Source organism: Giraffa tippelskirchi, chromosome 3 (assembly GCF_054371585.1).
Source record: "Giraffa tippelskirchi isolate mGirTip1 chromosome 3, T2T-mGirTip1v1.2.pri, whole genome shotgun sequence".
NCBI lineage: Eukaryota > Metazoa > Chordata > Mammalia > Artiodactyla > Giraffidae > Giraffa > Giraffa tippelskirchi.
The window spans coordinates 59,202,325-59,217,548 of NC_137277.1; the positions used below are offsets into that span (position 1 = coordinate 59,202,325).

The following is a 15,224-nucleotide window of genomic DNA, read 5'->3' on the forward strand; positions in this document are numbered from 1 at the left end:
ACCAAAAAAAGCTACAAACAATAAATGCTAGAGAGCATGTGGAGAAAAGGGAACCCTCTTGTGCTGTTGGTGAGAATGTAAATTGATACAGCCACTATGGAGAGCAGTATGGAGATTTCTTGAAAATAAAAAAAGGAGAAAAAAGTAGGAATAAAACTACTATGTCACCCAGCAATCCCACTACTGGGTATATACCCTGAGAAAACAGCAATTCTAAAAGACATATGTGCCCCAATGTTCACTGTAGCACTATTTACAATAGCCGGGGCATGGAAGTGATCTAGATATCCTTTGGCAGATGAATGGCTAAAGAAAAGTGGTACATATATACAGTGGAATATGATTCTGTCGTAAAAAAGGGGCAAATTTAAGTCAGCTGTAGTGAGATTGATGAACCTAGAACCTGTTATACAGAGTGAAATAAGTCAGAGAAAAAACAAAGATCATACATTGATGTACATATATGCAATCTAGAAAAATAGTACTGATGAACCTATTTTCAATGAAGAAATAGAGGTGCCAATGTAGAGATAAGACTTGTGGACTCATTGGGGAAGGAGAAGGTAGGATGAATTGAGAAAGTAGCATTGACATATATACACTATCATGTTTAAAGTAGATAACTAGGGAGAAGCTGCTATATAGCACAGGAGCCCAGTCCTGTGCTCTCTGCTGATCTATAGGGATGCAATGGGAGAGGGCAGGGAGGCTCAAAATGGAGGGGATGTATACTTATGAAATCATGACTGATTCACGTTGTCCTATGGCAGAAACCAATACAACATTGTAAAGGAATTATCTTCCAACTAAAAAAAAACAAAAAACCACTCTATTTCTCAAGGTGCTCAATACTTTGGTATACAAAGACAGGTTATTTAATTCCTGGTCTCTTATCATAGAAATATTATGATTTATTTAAAATAAAATATTCTATGTTAGAATATTATTGATTTCTATTTTAAAGAAACAAGTTTAAAGGCAAACAGTAAATAATTGATTTTCAATATTGTGCAGCTGAATACAGCAGCTCCATGGAAGCCTAATGTATATTTCAGTAATCAGTTAAAGTGATACAGTTTTTCTCTTTTCAAATAATTTATTTTCAAAAATTGGAAAAAAAAAAGGTGAAAAGAATCTTGATATCTCTGAAAATATACCAATACCTCAAAATGCATTACTCTCAATAATGCTATTAATGTGGGCTTTCCTGGTGGCTCAGATGGTAAAGAATCTGCTTGATTTTATAATTTGTTTTCACAAATATAAGATTAAACCATGAGTGTATACAAATGTATATATTCATGCACTGACACATTCAAAGATTTATTGACTCATTCAAAAATGTTAAATACATTCATAGTGTAAATTTGAAATTCAGCTATCCCCCACTCTTCAATAACTTTTGTTTAATTTCATTGAGACTATAATCAAGATTTTGCTGCACAAACTTTCCACCAGCAATTTCCTGAGGGTCTGAATATCATTATCTTAGTATAGGAATATAAGTCCTGCTACATGGCAGAAAGTGAAGAAGAACTAAAGAGCCTCTTGATGAAGGTGAAAGACGAGAGTAAAAAAGTTGGCTTAAAGCTCAACGTTCAGAAAACTAAGATCATGGCATCTGGTCCCATCACTTCATGGGAAATAGATGGGGAAACAGTGGAAACAGTGTCAGACTTTATTTTTTTGGGCTCCAGAATCACTGCTGATGGTGACTGCAGCCATGAAATTAAAAGACGCTTACTCCTTGGAAGGAAGGTTATGGCCAACCTAGATAGCATATTTAAAAGCAGAGACATTACTTTGCCAACAAAAGTCCATCTAGTCAAGGCTATGGTTTTTCCAGTGGTCATGTATGGATGTGAGAGTTGGATGGTGAAGAAAGCTGAGCGCCGAAGAATTGATGCTTTTGAACTGTGGTGTTGGAGAAGACTCCTGAGAGTCCCTTGGACTGCAAGGAGATCCAATCAATCCATCCTAAAAGAGATCAATTCTGGGTGTTCATTGGAAGGTCTGATGTTGAAGCTGAAACTCCAATACTTTGGCCACCTGATGTGAAGAGTTGACTCATTGGAAAAGACCCTGATGCTGGGTAGGATTGGGGGCGGGAGGAGAAGAGGACGACAGAGGATGAGATGGTTGGATGGCATCACTGACTCGATGGACATGGGTTTGGGTGGACTCCAGGAGTTGGTGATGGACAGGGAGTCCTGGCATGCTGCAATTCATGGGGTCGCAAAGAGTCAGACACGACTGAGTGACTGGACTGAACTGAACTGAACTCAACTGAAATGTTCAGTAGATAATTATACAGTCATACTATAATTGTGTGTGTATATATGTATATATACAGATGGCAGCCCATCACTCTAAATGTGACACAGGAATGGTGCACTCATGTTGTCATTTGAATGGCTGATAATTTCTTCTGTTTATGTGTATGTACACATAATATCAATATAAATTGGTCCTATTCTTATACTACATTTAACCACTAAGTTCTCTACAATAGGATATAAAAGCTTCTATTAAGTAGCACATACCACATTCTCATGTTTACTCTCAATCATTACCTCTTAGCACATTTTATTTCCTTGTTACATTCTAAACTGGATTTTCTATATATATGACCCCAAATTGCAAAACCTTTCTCAGTAAGGCATAACTCATTTGCTTTTTTCCAAATTGTACAATCTATATCCTTTTAAACATATCTTAAGCATTTTATTTAACTAATTTTATTTTATTTCTCTAATTTTTTCTCTAATTAAAATATTAGGTATATTTTGATTTCAAGCACCTTTCATTCTATTAGAGAACCAACCCTTAAGATAATTGTTGAACCTATGATTTATTATATGAGGATAAGTGTTAAGAAGAAACATAAAGCAGGGAAAGTGGTGATGCGTGCTGTTTGAAAGCTTCAATTACAGCCTTTTGTTTCTTTATATATATGTAAAGACCTTGAAGAAGTGAGAGACTAGACATGCAGATATCTGATGGAACAGCATCATAGAAAGAGATCTGGAAAGTGCAAGGACCCTAAAGAGGGACCATGTCTTTCACATTAGAAGAATAGAAATAAAGACAGTGTAGCTGGACTAGAGAAGAATAGCTACACATATCATCATCATTCTCTGTCTCTTTGTTTTGTTTTCATCTGTGCTCCATCCATCCTCAGGTAGATTTTTGGAAGCATGGCCACCAACAGCAAAAGAGTATCTTTTTTTTTTTTTTAACTGGAAACAAAATTTCTACTTCAATTATTTCTAGCATAAGTTGATTGATAGAAGATTTTCATTGGCTCATCTTAGATCATGTGTTCATCTTTGAATCAAAAACAGATCAGAAATGCCAGTTCTTTAACTGGCCAGGCCCTGGTTCTGCGCCAACCCTCATGGATAGAGGGTTATACTCATTCATACTCAATTAGGAAAATTCAGAGTAGAGGTTGGTGTGTCCACAACCGAAAGTTAGGTAGCTGTTTCTTAAGATAACCCATGCATGCTCAGTTACATCCTACTCTTTACAATCCTGCCAGGTTCCTCTGTCCATGGAAATTTGCAAGCAAAAATGTTTGAGCTGGTTGCCAGTTCCTACTCCAAGGGATCTTCCCGGCCAAGGGATAGAAACCACATCACTTACACTGACTGGCATCGGCAGGCAGGTTCTTTACCACTAGTGTCACCTGGGAACCCCTTCTTAAAGTAAAAGGGAAAGGAAATTATTCAGGATCAAATAACAGATGTAGACCTCCCACTATCATAGTTTTACTGTATTTGTTTGACAGTGTGTTCAAGTGAGACAGTTGGCCGAAGATATTGAACACACATTGTAACCTTCATTTTGCCAATGAGAGAAAAAGATAACAAACCAGGAGATGGGTAAGAAAATGTATAAATAAATTATTATTTGGTTATCATATATACATCCATCTATAGCTAGCAAAATCAAGCATAATTTTTTCATTGAGTTTTAATTGTGCTGAAGAATGATAGATTCTATTTAAAATATGTATTAAATGTTTTTTAATGTAAAAAGATGTGGGCTCCTGGTTATGAATAGTTCCTAAAATATATTACATGTGAATTTTAGTCTCTCTATTTTATCTTAACACAGAAATTGAATATACAAAGAGTATACATGAGATACTAAGCATTGCAGAGCTCTGAAAAAAGTGCATTAAATGCTAAAGTAGAGCCATAATCCTGGAGAGATTTAATCAGAGTCACAATTTATTGTCTGTGTTTCAGGTTTATTAGAGCTGCATACTATGTTAGATTTTTAAGATTTTCAAATGCCAGAGTAATATCTGCAAATTGCAATGTAATAATTGTTGAAATCAAGAGGAATTAAGATTACAATCACTATACCCATATAAAATGTACTTCTCATACTTAAAGCAACCACAGACTTTCTCTTTTTTTTTCTTTATTACTATTTGGTTTCTTTCTTTCTATTTTTGAATATTTATTATAGGGCTTTGGTTTGTGGTTACCATGTGGCATATATGAGTGTGCATATATTTTAAGCTAGTACTTACTTAAGTTTGAACACATTCTAAAAGCACTGTAATTTTTACTCCCCACAAACAATGTTTTGTGTTTTTGACATATTTTGAACCTTTTTATTTTATGTATTCCTTAACTACCTATTGTAATTATAGTCTTTTTTTATTGTCCTTTAACCTTCATACTAACTTAAGTAGTTGATCCACTGCTGTTACTATATATTGGCTTTTACTAGTGAGATTTTTTTTTCCTAGATTTTTAGGGATGGTCTTTTCTTCCTTTTAACATTTATTCTAAGGCTAGTTTAATGTTAATGTATTCCTTTAATTTTTCCTTGTCTGGGAAACTATTTCTCCTTCTAATCTTGAATGATAACATTGTCAGGTAAAGTATTCTAATCTGTGAATTTTTTTTCTTTCTTTACTTCAGCAATCTGAATGTATCATTCCACTCCCTTCTAGAACTGCAAAGTTTCTGATGAAAAATTATCTGATAATCTTATGGAAGTTGTCTTATATGTGACTAGTGATTTTTCTCTTGCTGCCTTAAAATTCTCTTTTTCCTCCCTTATGGACTTCCCTCCCAAAGGGAGGGGATATATATGTACACATATATCTGATTCATTTCATGTTAAAGCAGAAACTAACACAATGTTGTAAAGCAATTATACTTCAATAGTAATAGTGAAAAAATCTATTTTCCTTAACTTTTGCTGTTTTAATTGTGATATATCTTGGTATGGATATCTTTGGGTTCAACTTGTTTGGGACTCTCTGTGTTTCCCAGTTCTGGATATCTGTTTTCTTCTCCAGGTTAAAAATTTTTCAGTCATTGTGTCTTCAAATAATCTTTCTGCTACTTGCTTGCTCTTTTCCTTCTGGGCCTCATATATGAAAATATTAGTATGATTGATATTATCTCAGAGATCCCTTAAGTGACCCTTATTTATTTATTTTTTTTCCATTCTAACTTGGTTATTTCCAGTATTCTATTTCTGAATCACTGATTCATTTTTCTGTGTCATCTAATCTTCTGCTGATTCCCTTTCATTTATTTTTCACTTCAGTAGTTGTAGTCATCAGTGATGATTGGTTCTGATATTTTCCTAGCTCTTTGTTGAACTTCTCATTGTGTTCTTCCATTCTTCTAAGCTTGGTAAACATTTTTGTGATTGATTTTGACCTCTTAATCTGGTTAAAGACTAGAGCTTTCCTTAAGGTTATAATTTATTATTTTATTTGGAATGTGTGTCCTCCATCTCTTCATTTTGTTTGTTTTTCTGTGTTTATTTTAATGCACAGATGAAACAGCTGTTTTCTCTCAGTCTTGAAGATGTGGCCCTGTAAAGGCATCCCCTATCTCGACTGTGTGTATCAAAGCCCTGGCAGGCCAGCTGGAGCTGGAGTGGATGTGGGTCAGGGGTGTCCTGGGGTGCAACTGTGTCAAGGTACCCTGGACATCTGGAGCTGGAGTGGACATGGTCTGGGTGAGTCCTCTAGTGTGCTGTGTCAGGGCTGTCCTAGTGGGATGGCTAAAATTACAGTGGTCATGGGCCAAAGCCAGGGGTCCTGGTGCATATCACACCAGGGTTCCTGGATGGGACAGCTGCAGCAGCATCAAGTGAGGCTGGATGGTCTTCCTTGGGGTAGTGGCTGGAGCTGTTATAGGCCAGGGGCCTGTGGTTTGCTGGACTGATTGTGGCAGGCTGATCAGAACACCTGGATTATGATCCCACCTGTACTATCAAGGTGGGCAGAGAAGGCAAAAACTGACACTATATGGTGCCTCTGACCTCAGAGAGAGTTACAACAGCTTCCCACCCATTTAGTATATGTTCTAGGGTTAGAATATAGATTTTCTTCGCATGTAATCTAGGTACCTTTTAAATGACTTTTTTTTTCTATGCCCCAGTGTAAACAAGTCTGCACAAGAGCCCCTCAGTGGTAGCCCTCCTTAATGTAGGTCACTAGAGGTGGGGTTTCCAGTGATATTATGTCTTTTTTCTCTCCTACAATTCTGCATGTGGTGCTTCTATAGTTTGTTGTGTTGAAACTGTTTAATCAGCCCTCAATTGTTCTTCAAGAGGAATTACTCTATACGTACGTATAGACTGAATATGTTTTTGGGAAGAGTTGAGTTCTGGGTATCTCTACTCTTCCATCTTGAACCAGAACTCTGGCCCTATCATTATTCCTGCCACTGACTTCAAAGATTAAATGAGGCAATACAAGAAGGGTACTTAAAATACTGCCATGTCTATTGCGGATGATGAATTAGTGCCGAGAAACAATATTATTGGGGCTTCCCAGGTTGCACTAGTGGTAAAGAACACACTTGAAAAAGACGGAGACATGAGAGATGTGAGTTTGATCCCTGGGTCAGGACGATCCCCTGGAGGAGGGCATGGCAATCCACTAGAGTATGCTTGCCTGGAAAACCCCATTGACAGAGGAGCCTAGGGGACTACAGTTCAGAGGTTCCCTAAGAGTCAGGCATGACTGAAGAGACTTAGTTCAGTTCAGTTCAGTTGCTCAGTCGTGTCCAACTCTTTGTGACCCCATGGACTGCAGCACACCAGGCCTCCCTGTCCATCACCAACTCCCAGAGTTTACTCAAACTCATGAGTCGGTGATGCCATCCAAACATCTCATCCTCTGTCATCCCCTTCTCCTCTTGCCTTCGATCCTTCCCAGCATCAGGGTCTTTTCCAATGAGTCAGTTCTTTCCAACAGGTGGCCAAAGTAGTGGAGTTTCAGCTTCAGCATCAGTCCTTCCAATGAATATTTAGGGTTGATTTCCTTTAGGATGGACTGGTTGGATCTCTTGGCAGTCCAAGGGACTCTCAAGAGTCTTCTCCAACACCACAGTTCAAAAGCATCAATTCTTCAGCCTTCAGCTTTCTTTATAGTCCAACTCTCACATGCATACATGACTACTGGAAAAACCATAGCTTTGATGGACCTTTGTTCGCAAAGTAATGTCTTTGCTTTTTAATATGCTGTCTAGGTTGGTCATAACTTTCCTTCCAAGGAGCAAGCATCTGTTAATTTCACAGCTGCAGTCACCACCTGCAGTGATTTTGGAGCCCTCCAAAATAAAGTCTGTAACTGTTTCCATTATTTCCCTATCTGTTTGACATGAAGTGATGGGCCCAGATGCCATGATCTTAGTTTTCTGAATGTTGAATTTTAAGCCACCTTTTTCACTCTTCTCTTTCACTTTCATCAAGAGACTCTTTAGTTCTTCTTCACTTTCTGCCATAAGGGTCATGTCATCTGCATATCTGAGGTTATTGATATTTCTCCCAGCAATCTTGATTTCAGTTTGTGCTTCATCCAGCCCAACATTTCTCATGATGCTCTCTGCATATAAGTTAAAGAAGCAGGGTGACAATATACAGCCTTTATGTACTCTCTTCTCAATTTGGAACAAGCCTGTTGTTCCATGTCCAGTTCTAACTGTTGCTTCCTGACCTGCATACAGATTTCCAAAGGGGCAGGTAAGGTGGTCTGGTATTCTCAGCCCTTTCAGAATTTTACACGGTTTGCTGGGACCCACAGTCAAAGGTTTTGACATAGTCAATAAAGCTGAAGTAGATATTTTACTGGAACTCTCTTGCTTTTTTGATGATCAAGTGGAAGTTGGTCATTTGGTCTCTGGTTCCTCTGGCTTTTCTAAATAAAGCCTGAACATTTGGAAGTTCACGGTTCACGTACTATTGAAGCCTGACTTGGAGAATTTTGATCATTTATTTGCTAGCGTGTGAGATGAGTGCAATTATGTGGTAGTCTGAGCATTCTTTGGCATGGCCTTTCTTTGGGATTGCAATCAAAACTGACCTTTTTCATTTTTGTGGTTACTGCTGAGTTTTCCAAATTTGCTGGCATATTGAGTGCAGCACTCTCACAGCATCATCTTTTAGGATTTGAAATAGCTCAACTGGAATTCCATCACCTCCAATAGTTTTGTCCGTAGTGATGCTTCCTAAGGCCCACTTGACTCTGCATTCCAGGATATCTGGCTATAGGTGAGTGGTCACACCATCGTTTTTCAGGAACTCTGTCTATCAGATCTAATCCCTTCTATCTATTTCTCACTTTCACTGTATAATCGTAAGGTATTTGATTTAGGTCATACCTGAATGGTCTAGTAGTTTTCCCTACTTTCTTCAATTTAAGACTGAATTTGGCAAGGATTTCATGATCTAAGCCACAGTCAGCTCTCGGCCTTGTTTTGCTGACTGTATAGAGCTTCTCCATCTTTGGCTGCAAACAATATAATCAATCTGATTTTGGTATTGACCATCTGATTATGAAGAGACTTAGTACACACAAAAATAAATAAGGGCTTCCCAGGTGACCCTAGTGGAGAAGAAACCACCTGCCAGTACAGGAAATGCAAGAGATATCAGTTCAATCCTTGAATTGGGAAATCCAACGCAATATCTGAAATGTGTATGAATTTAAATGAGGATTTTATTTTATTTTCAATAAGAGGTAAATGAGAACATTTAAAAAGTGAGTTGAGGGAGTGTGTATAATTACATGTGAGATCATGTAAGTCTCCTAAGAAAAATGAGAAGAGTCTGGTACACTTAAGTGCCAAATAGTGTATATTTATCAACATTGCTATCATCACTGTAAGCATTACATTAAGAAAACAACTCTGTGGGGTGGGAGGGGGGGAGAAGAAGAAAATTTTGTGGCTGAAAGCTTACTTTTGCAAGATAAAAAAATTAAGATAGGTGTCAGTGTAAGTACTATGCACATGAAGAGTTGCAAATATTTTCTGTGTAAATTTGGATGAAAGTTTATTTACTAATAACTCAGAATAGGAGATGTAAATATTTAGGAAAATATGAGAGCATTATTATTATGCACTCATTCAGTAAATACTTACTGGGAACCTCCTATATGTCATTACTTTGCTGACAGAGGTCCGTAGAATCAAAGCTACAGTTTTTCCAGTAGTCATGTATGGATGGCAGAGTTGGACCATAAAGAAAGCTGAGCACCAAAGAATTGATGCTTTTGAACTGTGGTGTTGGAGAAGATTCTTGAGAGTCCCTTGGAGTGTAAAGAGATCAAACCAGTCAATCCTAAAGGAAATCCATCCTGAATATTCATTGAAAGAATTCCAATCAGATGGTTTCTCTTTTGGTTTCTGATATGGTTTCTATATGGTTTCCAATACTTTGGCCACCTAATGCAAAGAATTGACCCTGATGCTGGGAAAGATTGCAGGCAGGAGGAGAAGGGGATGACAGTAGAAGATATGGTTGGATGGCATCACCAACTCGATGGACATCAATCTGAGCAAGTTCTGGGAGTTGGTGGTGGACAGGGAAGCCTGGCGTGCTGCAGTCCATTGTGTTGCAAAGAGTCAGACACGAGTGATCAACTGAACTGAACTGAACCTATATGTCAAACATTAGTCACTGGAGATATTCTAATGTATAAAACCAGAACTCTGTTAAAGTTTGATAAACATATACTAGATCAAATTACTTCTAATTGTGATACATATTCTTGAAGGAGACAAAAGACATAACACAATCAGGGAGGTTGGTGAAGGCTTTGTAAGTGTGTAACATTTGACTAGAGGTGAGATTAGACGCTAGCAAAATGAGAAGATTTACCCCATGTCAACCCACCTTTATTTAAATGAATGTATATTAAATACCTAATATGTTCCAGATATAATGGTGCACATTGGTGATAGGAATGCTGCTAAATCACGTCAGTTATTTCTGACTCCTTGCGACCCTATGGACTGTAGCCTGCCAGGCTCCTCTGTCCATGGGATTTTCCAGGCATGAATACTGGAGTGAGTTGCCATTTCCTCCTAAAGGGACATTGGGAGATGGGTTCTTTACCACTAGTGCCACCTTGGGAGGTACTTGGTAATAGAGTGAAGTGGAAAAAAAAATCACACTATCCCAACCTCTCATGGAGCTTTTTAGAGTAAGCTGGAAAGAATTTTGTATTTGCTAGTTCTTCTCCTTGAAATGTTTTTCTCCTGAACATCAATCCCATGGCTTGTTCTCTCACTTCCACTAGCTTTTAATCTAAATGACACCAATTTTTAGTCAGCTTTTTAAAAATACTCTGATATTTCTTCTCCTCCATCTTTCCTGGGTTTATCCACATTTACCATTCAGTGCATTTTGGGAGTCTGCCTTGTTTATTGTTGGTCTCCCCTTTTAGAATGAAAGATTCATGAGGATAAATCACATTTGTTGTTGTCTTACTCCCAGATATATATATATATATATATATATAATTTCTACAAAAATGGTGGACATAGAGTTGATAATCAATGAACATTTATCAGGTAAATAAAATAATTATTATATACGGGGTGTATTCTAGAAATAAATGGTAGACTTAACACAAAGAATATCTTCACCTGTAATTTTCATTTTAATTATTGGTGCCATGATACCATACCAGAATAGCTCTAACACTCTTAAAACAATATCTAATATAGTAAAACTTTGGCTTTACACTTCCCTGCTCTCCCTCTCACCATTTTCTGAGCGCTTTAAAAGTGGCAATCATAAAAACATGTAATGAACTTTACATCTGCAGGTTATATATTAAGGCTAAAACATGGAGTCCCATTATTATTCTATCTGAGCCTCTTCATAAAATCCATGGCCATTGGAGAGACAAAGGATAGATAGACTTCTTATCCTAGAGTCATCATTTTGACTCCTAGTGAATTATCAGATGCAATCGCTTATAAATGACAGTATGTTGCCCAGATATTTTTGTTTCTTGGCAGAAAACTTCTCAAATATTTCATGGCAGACCCTCCATGCTTTGTTTTATGACTGCTATATTTTGTGTGCTCTGCAAACTTTAGCATTCTCTTAACGATGTTTCTCTTAATGTCTTCTAGGAACCACATTTCCAACATGTGTAGGGAGGATTAACCTTCACCCCCCAAGCTGGACGTCTTATTCAGTTCAGTTTAGTTTAGTCGCTCAGTCGTGTCTGACTTTTTGTGACCCCATGAATCGCAGCATACTAGGCCCCCCTGTCCATCACCAACTCCCAGAGTTTACCCAAACCCATGTCCATTGAGTCGGTGATGTCATCCAACCACCTCATCCTCTGTCGTCCCCTTCTCCTCATGCCCCCAATCCTTCCCAGCCTTAGGGTATTTTCCAATGAGTCAACTCTTCACATCAGGTACACAAAGTATTGGAGTTTCAGCTTCAACATCAGTCTTTTCAATGAACAACCAGGACTGATCTCCTTTAGGATGGACTGATTGAATCTCCTTGCAGTCCAAGGGACTCTCAAGAGTCTTTTCCAACACCATATTTAAAAAGCATCAATTCTTCGTAGCTCAGCTTTCTTCACCATCTAACTCTCACACCCATACATGACCACTGGAAAAACCATAGCCTTGACTAGCTGGACATTTGTTGGCAAAGTAATGTCTCTGCTTTTAAATATGCTGTCTAGGTTGGTCATAACCTTTCTTCCAGGGAGTAAGCGTCTTTTAATTTACTGGCTGCAATCACCATCATCAGTGATTTTGGAGCCCAAAAAAAAAAAAGTCTGACACTGTTTCCACTGTTTCCCCATCTACTTCCCATGAAGTGATGGGACCAGATGCCATGATCTTAGTTTTCTGAACGTTGAGCTTTAAGCCAACTTTTTCACTCTCCTCTTTCACTTTCATCAAGAGGCTCTTTAGTTGTTCTTCACTTTCTGCCATAAGTGTGGTGTCATCTGCATATCTGAGGTTATTGATATTTCTCCAAGAAATCTTGATTCCAGCTTGTGTTTCTTCCAACCCAGCGTTTCTCATGATGTGCTCTGCATATAAGTTAAATAAGCAGGGTGACAGTACACAGCCTTGACGTACTCCTTTTCCTATTTGGAACCAGACTTTTGTTCCATGTCCAGTTCTAACTGTTGCTTCCTGACCTGCATACAGATTTCTCAAGAGGCAGAACCATTTCCAAGGCAAGCCATTCAATATCATGGTAATCCAAGTCTATGCCCCAACCAGTAGTACTGAAGTTGAATGGTTCTATGAAGACCTGCAAGACCTTCTAGAACTAACACCCAAAAAAGATGTCCTTTCCATTATAGGGGACTGAAATGCAAAAGTAGGAAGTCAAGAAAGACCTGGAGTAACAGGCAAATTTGGCCTTAGAATACAGAATGAAGCAGGGCAAAGGCTAATAGAGTTCTGCCAAGAGAATGCACTAGTCGTAACAAACACCATCTTCCAACAACACAAGAGAAAACTCTACACATGGACATCACCATATGGTCGACACTGAAATCAGATTGATTATATTCTTTGCAGCCAAAGATGGAGAATCTCTATACAGTCAGCAAGACTGTATAGAGAATATCTATACAGTCAAAACAAGACAGGGAGCTGACTGTGGCTCAAATATTGAATTCCTTACTGCCAAATTCAGATTGAAATTGAAGAAAGTGGAGAAAACCACTAGACCAATCATGTATGACCTAAATCAAATCCCTTATGACTATACAGTGGAAGTGAGTAATAGATTTAAGGGACTAGATCTAATAGACAGAGTGCCTGATGAACTATGGACAGAGGTTCGTGACATTATACAAGAGACAGGAATCAAGACCATGCCCAAGAAAAAGAAATGCAAAAAAAGCAAAATGGTTGTCTGAGGAGGCCTTACAAATAGCTGTGAAAAGAAGGGAAGTGAAAAGCAAAGGAGAAAAGGAAAGATATACCCATTTGAATTCACAGTTCCAAAGAATAGCAAAGAGAGATAAGAAATCCTTCCTCAACGATCAATGCAAAGGAATAGAGGAAAACAATAGAATGGGAAAGACTAGAGATCTCTTCAAGAAAATTAGAGATACCAAGGTAACATTTTATGCAAAGATGGGCTCAATAAAGGACAGAAATCTTAGGTACCTAACAGCAGCAGAAGATATCAAGAAGAGGTGGCAAGAATACACAGAACTGTACAAAAAAGATCTTCATGACCCAGATAATCACGATGGTGTGATCACTCACCTAGAGCCAGAGATCCTGGAATGTGAAGTCAAGTGAGCCTTAGGAAACATCACTGCGAACAAAGCTAGTGGAAGTGATGGAATTCCAGTTGAGCTATTTCAAATCCTGAAAGATGATGCTGTGAAAGTGCTGCACTCAATATGCCAGCAAATTTGGAAAACTCAGCAGTGGCCACGGGAATGGAAAAGATCAGTTTTCATTCCAATCCCAAAGAAAGGCAATGCCAAAGAATGCTCGATCTACTGCACAATTACACTCATCTCACACGCTAGTAAAGTAATGCTTAAAATTCTCCAAGGCAGGCTTCAGCAATACGTGAACCATGAACCTCCAGATGTTCAAGCTGGTTTTAGAAAAGGCAGAGGAACCAGAGATCAAATTGCCAACATCCACTGGATAATCAAAAAAGCAAGAGGGTTCCAGAAGAACAGCTATTTCTGCTTTACTGAGCATGCCAAAGCCTTTGTATGAATCACAATAAACTGTGGAAAGTTCTTAACACTTAGAAAACTCCAAGATTTTGGGGAGCTGTGAATAAGAAACTATGAAAGAAGATCTAATATATATGAGAAATGCATTTTGGTCATTTGAATGACCAAATATGCAATTTTATTATAAATCCCAAAACTGCAGTTTCATTTGCCACTTCTATGGAATTTATTCTAACGTTAAAAAGTAAGTAAAAATACAAACACTACTTTCAATATGCAAAGACATCAAGGACTTTATTTCTATTATTCCCCCAAATACTTCAGTTACTCTAAGGTTTAGGTATAGTATCATACTATTTCATCTCCTCAGCATCTTAGCTCTGGATGAAATGATCCAGTAACCAGTTTGCAAAGTTTTTCTCTTTAAATTTTATGTCCAACTATATGGGTTTCAAGTGTATTTTTATAAGTGTACTGTGGAGGATATTAGCTTGTACTACGGAGGATATTATGCCTTTGTATAATAATAAAAATCATGCATTTTTATACAAACTTATAATAGAAAATGTTTGCAATGCTTCTCTTTATGAGTTCACAGAAGCAAGTCATTTCTTCATAATTTCCTCTGGCCTTTGTCCTCAAGAATCTCTGGAATAAGTTTATCTCAAATATAGTAGTAGGACTACATTTGATGTAACTCAAAAATGTCCTCTTGCATACCATTCAAAATTCCTCCTTAACATTTTGCTTACAAATATCTTGTCAATTCACATATATTCTTCAGTCCTTTATACATATGATATCACTTAATTCTCTGAAGAAGCATTTAAGAAAGCCCTTTTTACCAAAAAGAACATATATGCATACATACTGATAAACACATATAAGTCAAACTACAAGTTCACATATACGTTCATGTGAGTACATAGGCATGTTAGTGTGCTTGTCCATGCATGTAATAACTGCCAATGATACATTTTTGAAAATTTGGAGACACACAAATAAAGATAAATTTATAAAGGGTAATTATTTTTTAATTTTGTATTAACTAAACTATTTGCTTGATAATGCATTATTGGGCCACATATAATTAAGCTATTGTTCATGGCTTGCTGTTGCTGTTCACTCGTTAAGTTGTGTCCAGCTATTTGTGACCCCATGGACTGAAGCGCAAAAAGCTTCTCCATCCTTCACTATCTCCCAACGTTTGCTCAAATTTATGTGCATCGAATCCGTAATGCTATCTAACCAT

At 37.6% G+C, this 15,224-nt stretch overlaps 1 long non-coding RNA gene across 1 annotated transcript in view; it reads left to right on the top strand.

Annotated features, from left to right (window-relative positions):
- The window catches only part of LOC145541926 (uncharacterized), a 78,325-nt gene that overhangs the window by 6,200 nt on the left and 56,901 nt on the right, over positions 1-15,224 (top strand). The window contains exons 2-3 of the long non-coding RNA XR_014079416.1: positions 3,791-3,884; positions 5,813-5,997. This is a non-coding gene — a long non-coding RNA (uncharacterized LOC145541926). The remainder of the gene's footprint in view (positions 1-3,790; positions 3,885-5,812; positions 5,998-15,224) is intronic.